Source organism: Apodemus sylvaticus, chromosome 13, assembly GCF_947179515.1.
Source record: "Apodemus sylvaticus chromosome 13, mApoSyl1.1, whole genome shotgun sequence".
In the NCBI taxonomy this organism is placed as follows: domain Eukaryota; kingdom Metazoa; phylum Chordata; class Mammalia; order Rodentia; family Muridae; genus Apodemus; species Apodemus sylvaticus.
Window position 1 is genome coordinate 70,021,837 of NC_067484.1, and position 9,812 is coordinate 70,031,648.

The window sequence follows — 9,812 nt, forward strand, 5'->3', positions numbered from 1 at the left end:
TTGATGGAAATAGAGCATTGGGCAGAACCAGGATGGGTGCCAAGAACTGCCCAGGGCAGGCGGAACCTAAGTCCCTGGGGTATTGAACCCAGACCAGGAATGTAGAAAGGTCTGGGAATGTTAGTGTAGAGGGGTTGAGACCATAGCTGTCCCGGGGTCAGAGCCGTAGCTGTCACACTCTGAGTTTGCCTCCAGTGTTCTGGGGAAGCTCGGCCTCCCCACATGCGTCAGATTCAGAGCATTCCCAAGCCAAGGATCTTGCTCAGCACCTGATGGAGGTTGCAAGCCCAGCCCGGATGGACTCGCCCATGTGCAAAGCATTCAGAGGCTGTTTGTGAGGCTCACACACCACTAAGGGCCACACAGAGTACCCCCAAGCTCCCCTGGAATTCACCTACTACCCATGCTATAAGGAGCACCATTGATTCCCATGGGACCCTGGCCAGCTTGGGTCCTAACCTGTCCAGTCTCCAAGAACCTTCCCTTCAGACACCTGCCCACTGAGCTCCACCAGGGTTCCCTAGCTTGTAAACCTGCTATCTGTCCCTGGGACTCACCCTGACACCCATTGACCCACTGTCCTTCTCCCCACAAGTTCTCCTGCACTAATGAGCTCTCTAGATCATATCATTGTTAGCATATGACTGGGTTCACACGTGCGTGTGCAGACACACACACACACATGGCAAACATGACAATCAGTGTTGTGAAAGGCTGGCTGGCATGTATCAAATGCTGGGAGTGGACCCTGGTTAGCTATACCCTCCCGATCCCACAGGAGTCCAGAATGCAGTGGGCACCTGAAAGGGGACTTCTTGGTGGTGTCCTGAGACCACACATCTCATTCTCCACAAGGCCCAAAGGACAGGCTCCGGGTTGGTCAAGTATTTTAATATCCCACTCCCCCCAGAGCAGGAGGAACCCCGGGCAATATGGGGAACGTGACTACCCAGGAGCCTCAGAAACATCTCTGCTCCCCACCAGCTGTGTGACCCCAGGAAGGTCATTCACCTTCCTAAGCCTCAGGACCATCCACAAAATGAGACTATTTCACAGCAACTATTTCACAGGCTTGCTAAAGGAAATGGGGTGGGGGCGGGGGTGAGCTGTATCCAGGGAAGTACCTCGTTACTTCCTTCCAGAACCTTCCCAGTTCTGCTGGGGAGCTAGCTGGCTGCCCGTGCCCTGAGAAGTGCTCAGAAGAGCAGCACATAGCATACAGTCCATTCAGCCTTGGAAACGGTCGTCCTTGGCAACTGTCAGAGCAGGTTCCAAGGCAGGGGCTTCAGGGGCCCAGTGTAAGGGAGGAGAGAGAGACCGGTTCCTGAGGGACCAGTGGGGTGAACACAGAAGGAACCCCTACCCTTAGGCAAGCATTTAACTCTTAGCCACACCAACACTCCTGCCCGGGCCAGGCTCCTGACTACCTCCGTCTCAAGGCACATGAGCCACACACGGTGTTAAGAGCGAGCCAAAAATCTGAGTCCTGAGTGCCTGTCCCTTTCAGGTAGTAATGGCTTAATGCTGTTAACAAGCCCTGCCGTGCTGTCTGCTAGGAGGCCAGCCTCCTATGGGCTGTGGATGCCCAGGAGGCCTCTTCATAACCCCCGGGATGAATGCCCGTTTACATCCATCTGCGTGTGCCCACTGGGACTTTCAGGGCCACTCCACAAAGGTCACTCCTTGAAACCTTCTAGCTTTCTTCTCTCCCACTGCCCCAGGCCAATGGGCAGCCTCATTTGCTTAACATTTGCATATATCAGCATGCTTCTTTGGAGAAACCTTAACATTGATGAAATGCACAGTGTCTGCCTTCAAATCCCAAATCACATGGAACAGGGAACTTGATCCCCAGCTGACCTCCCTATAGGGTAAGACTTTCACCATCTAGGATCACCAAGAACCAGGCTGTTCAGGTTCTGGCAGTCCGTGAACCCCTGACCACTGTTCCATCTACCTCCAACTTCAGAAGGTTACCTGGGACTCACCCTGCTTCTAGATCCCACAGCTGACCCATAGCCTGCGTCCTGTGTCAGACCCTGGAAGCTACAGGGGACTGACTGGGTGCAGGTCCTGCCAGCCAGCTCTGTGCTACAGGGTACACAGAGGAAGCCTGCCCATTTGGGGAGCACAGTCTGGGCATCTCCCTTGGTCTCCTTCGAGAACCACGAAGGTGAACCTTTCTGCTCACTCCAGAGTCTCAGGTTCCCCAGTGGCACTGAGGGAACCTCTCTCCTTCCAGTCTCCTTCCACGTGGCTTTCCCACCTCCCCAAGACCCTCACTACCTAATGCCTCTTACGCCTCCTCTACCAGTCCTCCACCCTCCTTCCCCTTCCCTGACCTCTCCTTCAGCTTGGATCAGACAAAGGTTTGTGACCTCCAGATAGAAAATAGCACAATGCTGCAGAAAGAAGTTGTCCAGGGCTAAGCGAGGAATTACACCTCTCCTTCCTAACCCACAGACAGGACATCTTGACTTGGTAAAGCCTTGTTGTGCCCTAATGGGAGAAAAGCAAGGGAGTCAAGACCCCGAGCAGCCAGAAAGATGGAAACACCACCTCTGAAGGGGAGGGATTAGTAGGACAGGTCTGGGAGGAAGATGGGTGCTTCACGTTGGAGAAGTAGAGGCATCTGGTAGACATGAAAACTGAAGTGTGGAGCAAGCACCTGCTGCTTGCCGGGAAGATGAGGCTAAGTCCATGAGAATACAGTGGCCGTGGGGCCATCAAGGCACGGGTGGCACTTAAAGCTGCAGCACTAGGTGAAATCAGTGTAAAGTCCTGGCCAGGAAGCTGTGCAGGGACTGTGTCCCAGAGAGCTCACATCTGAAGGGAGAAGAAGGGTGCCGGTATCCAAAGGCAAAGAGCAACACACAAAACCGGAAGCACACAGGAGACTGCGCGACCTGGAAGCGAAGCAAGAATCCCAAGGAAGCAGCTAGAGTGTGGGGTGTGGCCGGCAAGGATGAGAAGCTGCCTCTGCTCTACCAACATGGAGGACACTGGTGACCTTGGGAAAAGCTGTCAGGGAGCACAGAGGGGAGAGTGTGAGGAGAGGGGGCCAGGCCTGGATAGCCTTTGCTAGAAAGAGGAGTCACCCAGCGCCTCTGACTGGAGACAGCAAAAGGACAACCTTTCCAGGAAAGGCGACAGTGACACATTCCCTGATGAAGTGACCTAACAGGCAGAGGAACTGCGTTGCAGTTGCAGAGGAGGGGCCTGCTGAACAGTGCCTTCAAGCAGTAGACAAGCCAGAAGATCTGTGACACAGGCCGAGGGTCCTCAGGCAGGACAGGGACACCTGGCCCTGGCAGGAGGAAGGCAGGGCCGAGGTGCAGAACAGGAGGATGGGTAAGCTTGGTCCGTGCACCTGAGGAAGCTGAGACTTCTGTTTTCTCTAAGGCTTTCGGCTGAAAAGGATGTGGGCCCAAATGTGTTGAATAGATTTTGTGTCAACTTGACCCAAGCTAGAGTCATCAGAGAGGAGGGAGACTTAGGTCAAAAGGCCCCCTTAAGATCAGGCTGTAAGGTGTTTTCTTAGTTAGTGGTTAATGGGGAAGGGCCAGCCCATTGTGGGTGGGGCCATCCCTGGGCTGTGGTCCTGGGTTCTATAAGGAAGCAGGCTGAGCAAGCCTTGGGGAGCAAGCCAGTAAGCAGCACCCCTCCGTGGTATCTACATCAGCCAGCAGGTTCCAGCCCCGCTTGAGTTCCTGTCCTGATTTCCTTCGATGATAAACAGCAATATGGAAGTGTAAGCCAAATAAACCCTTTCTTCCCCAACTTGCTTTTTGCTCATGGTGTTTCATCACAGCAGTAGATACCCAAACTAAGACACTGGGCAAAGGTCAAAGAAGAAGTGTCAAGCAGAAGAGAAGGCAGGGGTTCTGGGCCATGATGTGAGTGTGGGATAGACCCGTTCAGATGCAGGCCCATCTGGATTTGTGGGTTGGAATTACTGTGAGCTGGGGTCAGACTGTGGTTTCCCTCAGACTAGAGGAAACCAAGTACTTGGTTTCACCAGGAAGCACTTTAATGAAGTCTGATAAAGTGGAATGAGGAAAACTGGATTCTGGGAGCAAAGGGGTCTCCTGACTCCTGCGGGGGCAACTGCCTACAAGTTGGCTCCTCACCTGTGCAAGTACCCCGGTTGGTGCCTGGGGGAAGCTCACCACCCACTCCTGCTCCCAATTGCCCTCTCCACAAAAGAAGCTTCAGGAAAGGTCAGCCCTTGAGAAGCGGAGCCCCCTCATCCAGTCTGCCAACCCAAAGGCCTCTCAGACCTCAGCCAGTCTCTGCTGGGTGCCCCTCTCCACCAACACCTCACCAAGCCACAGGCAACAGCTCCCTCCCTGTTCATCCTCTGCTTCTAGCCAGACACTGAGGCCATCCATCTCAGCCCGGGCTTTTAGTGCACGCTTTTCCCCAGACCCCTGCAGCTTTAGGCCAATCAGCCTTACAACCATGAGAAGCACAACACCAGGAGCACTACAGTTCCCAGGTGTCCTGTGCTGGAGCACATCACAGCCTCCTAAACACAGCATCCATCCAACAGACTGCCCTGCCAATCCTGTTCAGACAATCTTCTGGTGCACAAAATGACCGCATCACTCACCCCTGTAAAATCTCTCAGGGATTCCTGGTACCCCAGGGAAAGAGGTAACCTCAACCCTCATTCTCCGCAGGCTGTTCTGGGTCTCTCTCTCCTTCTTTCTCCATTTTCTTGGCACACCCCTCACACCCTTCACACCCCTCACACCCCTCACTCCACTCTCAGGCCTCCCTTCTCCCCACAACAGCAGCATCTGCCTCCACCCAGAGGCGGTAAACTCTGAGAGCAATCATCTCTGCTGGTTGTCCTCTCTCCAGCTTCTAGTCTGACACAGGTTTGATCTTTGTTGATAGTCCTTGATGCTACAGGGATGCCCAGTTGGATGAAGTTCTGAATGTAGCAAGAGCAAGGGAAGAATTGAAGCAAATGACCCCTCAGCCAAGTGGCCTCACATAACACTATCCATTTACAGTGTGCCCTCCGATGTGACACTGGACAGGACACCACCTATGGGATCTGACCAAAAATGTTAACAGGGGTCTGATCAGGAGCAAGCAAGAAGACAAATCCAGAACACAAGAGATTCTGCACAACTCCAAAATTGATAAGGTCATAAGACAGCATAAGAAAAAATGACTTTTTTTTTTAAGTCAGGTTATTAGCTGAGCACGGTGGGGCTTGCTTGCAATCCCAACACTGAGAATGTGGAATCGAAGGTCAGGCGCTCAGGAGGCACAGGCAGGTAGATCTCTGTAAGTTCAAGAGATCTGGTCTGTGGCCTGGTCTGCAAATTGAATTCCTGGACAGTCTGTGCTAGTACACAGAGAAACTCTGTCTAGAAAAGAGAGAGAGAGAGAGAGAGAGAGAGAGAGAGAGAGAGAGAGAGAGAGAGAGAGAGAGAATATCAGGAGTTCAAGGTCACCCTGCATGAGCTTGAGGTCAGCCCGGGCTGCATAAGACCCTATCTTGGAAGGGAAAAAATGAGATTAATCCAGAACTAAACTCTAACTAAATGTACTATATAATAACTAAATATAGTGTATGTTCCTTGACCAAGAAAAAAATATATTTGTAGTCAGGTGTGATTGTACACACCACCATACTCAGGAGGCAGATGCAGACCAATCTCTGTGAGTTCAAAGCCACCCTGCTCTACATAGCAAGATCCAGAACACCAGGGCTGTAGAGAGAGACCCCCCTCTCAAAACCAAAGTTGTTACTAGAACCACTAGAAAACCTTGGGTGCAAGCTAAATATAAGGGTAAACTGAATCTTTGCTGAATTCCTCGGGTGTGATCATAGTTGCAGGAGAAAATATCCTTGACTCGGGAATTTGTGTTAATATAGTTGGAGGTGATGTGTTATAAAGCCTGCAGCTTTCAAACGGGAGAGAAGAGGTGGGGGAGTGAGCATGGCTAGATGTTAGCCCTGGAAAATCTGGGTCTCTGGGTGAACGGGGTGTGGGTAGACCAGATGGAGCAAGGCAGAAGAAGGAAAGTGATGCAGGAAAAGCCCCAAAGAGCATCGCTGCGATCTGGTCCCTGAGCAGGAGGCAAGAAAGAGGGATGCTTGCAGAGCCCACAGTCTTAAAGCAGGCGGGACCACGGCCTTAAAGCAAGCGGAATCCGTGGCCTGGATTCCAGTCACCCAATCATGTAGGCGCAACTCAGGAGGACTCGCCACCCACAGTGGACCTGACTCCACTGCGTAGCCAGACCCCAAAGAGACCAGCAGGGCATATCACAGCCAGGGCAGAACCTCTCCATCTTGGCTAAGCTGTAGCAAGGAGTCAGGTGTAGCCCTGGACCCTCTCCACCCCCAAACATCCCTTGAGGGGTGACAGTCTGAGTATATCCTCCCGTATAAGGAGCCAGGCTAAATATGGAACCCCAGACACAAGATGCCTCTCAAAACAGATTTTCCTGGAAAAGACCATCTGGCAGAGGAGGTCTAGAGCATCATCTGCTAAGAGAGGCAGCTTCGGTCTCTGCAGGCGGTCCAGAAGGAAACCGCCTTTACCTCAGCTCCCCAGGAGACCCCAGGGTAATACTTCAGTATCCTCCAAGGTCACTCCTGTGCAGATAGCAGGCGCTCGGGCCCACCTCTGTCCTAAGCTGGAGTTCCAGGAGAGAACCGGAGGTGGCTGGGTGCATACAGCTGGGGACACGGGTCTGAGACTCATGAAGTTCCGCCTAGACGTGTATCCTACCTACCTCCACAAGGTACTGGGAGGAGACAACTGTTCCCTGGGCCCAGGGGCCTCTCGATCAGGATGAGGGTAGTAGTGGTGTCTCTCTCCCAAAGCTCAGAGGTGTTGGGGTACCCCACACTGAGGTTATGCTCCATCAATGGAAGCAAGGCACTGTGGTATCTCCAGGCCCTGCCTCTCAGTCTTGGGGAGAGCAGATCACTGTAGCTAGATTTTCTCTCTCCCCTGAGAGATGACCCTAGATCTTCCCAGGATGTGTGTTTTCTCCCTGGTAATGAGTAGCCAGGGCAAGCCCGCACACAGGAAGGAAACTCTCAGTCTGGTACAGGGCACTTCAGAGTTCCAGGGACAAATCACCTGAGCACTGCGACCTCAGTCGTGCAGGAGACACCAGTGGGAGAGGCCTTCCAGGAACTCTGTCATCCCTCAGCCTTCTCACCCCGAGGTGTGGGAACCTCCTGAGAGCTCTGGCCGTGCCCAAAAGCCTCCTGTTTCCGCCAGGACCAAACACTGTAGGAGCCCCAGTCAAAACCCACTGCCTGGCACCATGATGCAGGAGAAAGGGCTTTGAGGGAACAAGTCTTTCCTCCAGATCCCTGAGTGCACAAGAAGAATGGCTGGCCCATTGTCTTGATTCACAGATCCCAGGCCACAGGACTTGTAGCTTCCTTGGGAGGAAGGCATCTGTCTGGGAGTGGGGGAGGGCTTGGAGGTCCCCGTGTTCCTTGCCTGCAGGCCTTCAAGCTGAGTGTTATCCATAAAGCAATTCTCATCTTCTGACCCTGGAGGAGACCTAGGGAAATCCTAATATCACCCCAGGCCCACTCTCCTGCACCGGACAAACCTGAGTGGCCTGACTTGTCTCTGTCACCTCAGCCAGACTTGTCCTGAGCTGCCAGGACTCTTGTACCCTCTTGCACTATCACAATTGTCTCTGCCCCCAGATCTCTGTCTGGGCCCCACAAGATGACTCTAAGACAAAGGGGTGGGCATCGGGCAGTGGGCCCAGGGTCTTGTGCAGAAACAATGCCCTGGATCTTATTTCAGTGTCCCAGATCCTCTAGGGACAAGAGTCTAGGCGAGAGCCAGCTGGATAGGGTGGTCCCCACATCTGGATTCCCTGCCCCACCCAGCCCCAACACCCGGTTCCAAGGACCCCTCCAATCAAGGCTGTTTCTGTGAGGCCTGGCCTTGCCTACTGCCTGCCACGCCCCCATTCGAACCCCTGCTCTTGCAGAGACACAGAGAGGGGGGGGGGGGGGCGCCTGGGCTCCAGGCCTGCCTGTCAAAGTTGGGAAACTAGAAAGAGAAATAAATCCTCAAAGATGTTCCGTTGTGGAGGTAGCTCTAGCAGGCCCCAGCACACAACACCCCAACCACAGACCACCAAGCTGACACTAGTACCCCACACACACTGACACTGATTATACAAAAGGGGGAGGGGACCGGGAGGCAGAGCCCAGAAGACAATTGGGCAGGCAGCCCTGTCCTCCCTACAGACCGGTCTGGGGCTCTTAGCGGCGCCCCCACTCCCTGGCCCAGTCCTGACCATCTTGGGCTTCGGCTCTCTGCCCCATCTCCATGACAACCGCATCCTTTGGATGCTCCAGCCACCACGGAATTGATCTCGAAATGTAGCTTTGTTAGCAGACCCTAGCAGGCAAAAAGGGCGGAGGGCGGCTCCCGCCACCCAGCCTGTGTTCCTCTCCCAACCCTGAACCCCCTCCCAATGTCTAGCTGGCCTTCTGAGAAGAGGGGCGGGGTCCGTGAGCTTGCAGGCCTGGGATGGGGGGCACAGTTGGCCGGCGGCCCTACTCACCGCTCGCGTCCCAGCCGCTGGGTCCCCTCTCACGGTGGGGCCATGCGGAGGCCACCCCTGGACCCGCGGTCCCGTGCCGCCGCCTGTTGGAGCTCCCCACGTTCGCTTCTGTCCCCTCAGGTGTTGGAGCCTCGGCTGTGGAGAGGCTGGGCAGAGAAGGAGGGGAAGGACTGCAGGAGGAGGGAACAGAGCAGAGAAGGAGGGAGGGAGGAGCGGGAAGGACGAGAAGGGCGGGAGGGGGCGGGGGGGGGGGGGGAGACTGCCGGCGCGCGCACAGCCCGGAGGGGACCGTGGCCACCAGGAGGGCCCACCCGCGGCGCCTGGCCACAAGCGCCCGACCTTGTGCGGGGCGCCCACCCACCAGAACACGGCCGCCGACTCCAGCAGGAGCTGGACCCTTTAAGAAAGTGGGGGAGGGGAGTTCCACGAGGTTCCGCCCCCCTCCTAGCCCGGCCCTGCCTGTGTCCTCGAACCCCTGGCCGACTCAATCACTGTCCCTCGGGGAGAGCCTACTGTCCCAACTCTCCCAGTCCCCAAAGGACCAGGCCACTCTCCAGGTGAAGGAGGAACGGGCCTTGCCCCCACCCCAGTGTCCCCATTCTCATCCTGGGAGAGCTCGCCCTGGAGTTTAGATGACAAAGTACAGAGTCACAGTGGGAATTAGGGACCCAGAGGGACAGACAGACTTGGAGTGACAAGGGGAGCTGAGGACAGAGATGGAAGGGGTAAAAGAGAGGAGACAAAAGAGGGGCCCTCCTGCAGATGGAGGTGAGGATCCGCCCCCTAGGCACATGCAGGTGAGGACAGACTCTGGGGTACAGAAGCCATCTCTCCAAGCACCTGCCTATGCCCCCTCCTCTAGCTGATCATGACCTTACAGGCCGCCTGCTCCCCTCTCCACCCTCACACACAGCCCCCCTCCTCCTCACCCTACCCCTCGTGCCCCGCCCCCCACTTCAGCTTCCTGAAGGAAGTTTGACAAACTCTACCTGGACTCCACAATAAGGACTTCTTGGCTGTAAATCTACAGAGATCCTACTTCTCAGAGAGACACTGCAGGGCTCCAGACCCTGGAGTCTGAGGACACCGAGGATGAGAGAAGGAGGGAAGGGCCAGAGACCTGGTCCTGGGAAAGCGACGGTCAGGGGCTACCACAGAACCATGTTACACCTCTCTCCCTCTGCCTCTGCGTCCAGGTTCTGTTGACCAATCCAAAAACCTTCTCATCTCCTCGC

The 9,812-nt window shown here is 55.0% G+C and overlaps 1 protein-coding gene across 2 annotated transcripts in view; it reads right to left on the reverse strand.

Moving 5' to 3' along the window:
• The window catches only part of Psd2 (pleckstrin and Sec7 domain containing 2), a 45,795-nt gene extending 36,971 nt beyond the window's left edge, over positions 1-8,824 (reverse strand). For both annotated transcript variants that reach the window (XM_052155399.1, XM_052155400.1), the window contains exon 1: positions 8,578-8,824. The gene's annotated coding sequence lies outside the window, so the exon portion shown is untranslated. The remainder of the gene's footprint in view (positions 1-8,577) is intronic.
• Between the last annotated feature and the right edge of the window lie 988 nt (positions 8,825-9,812).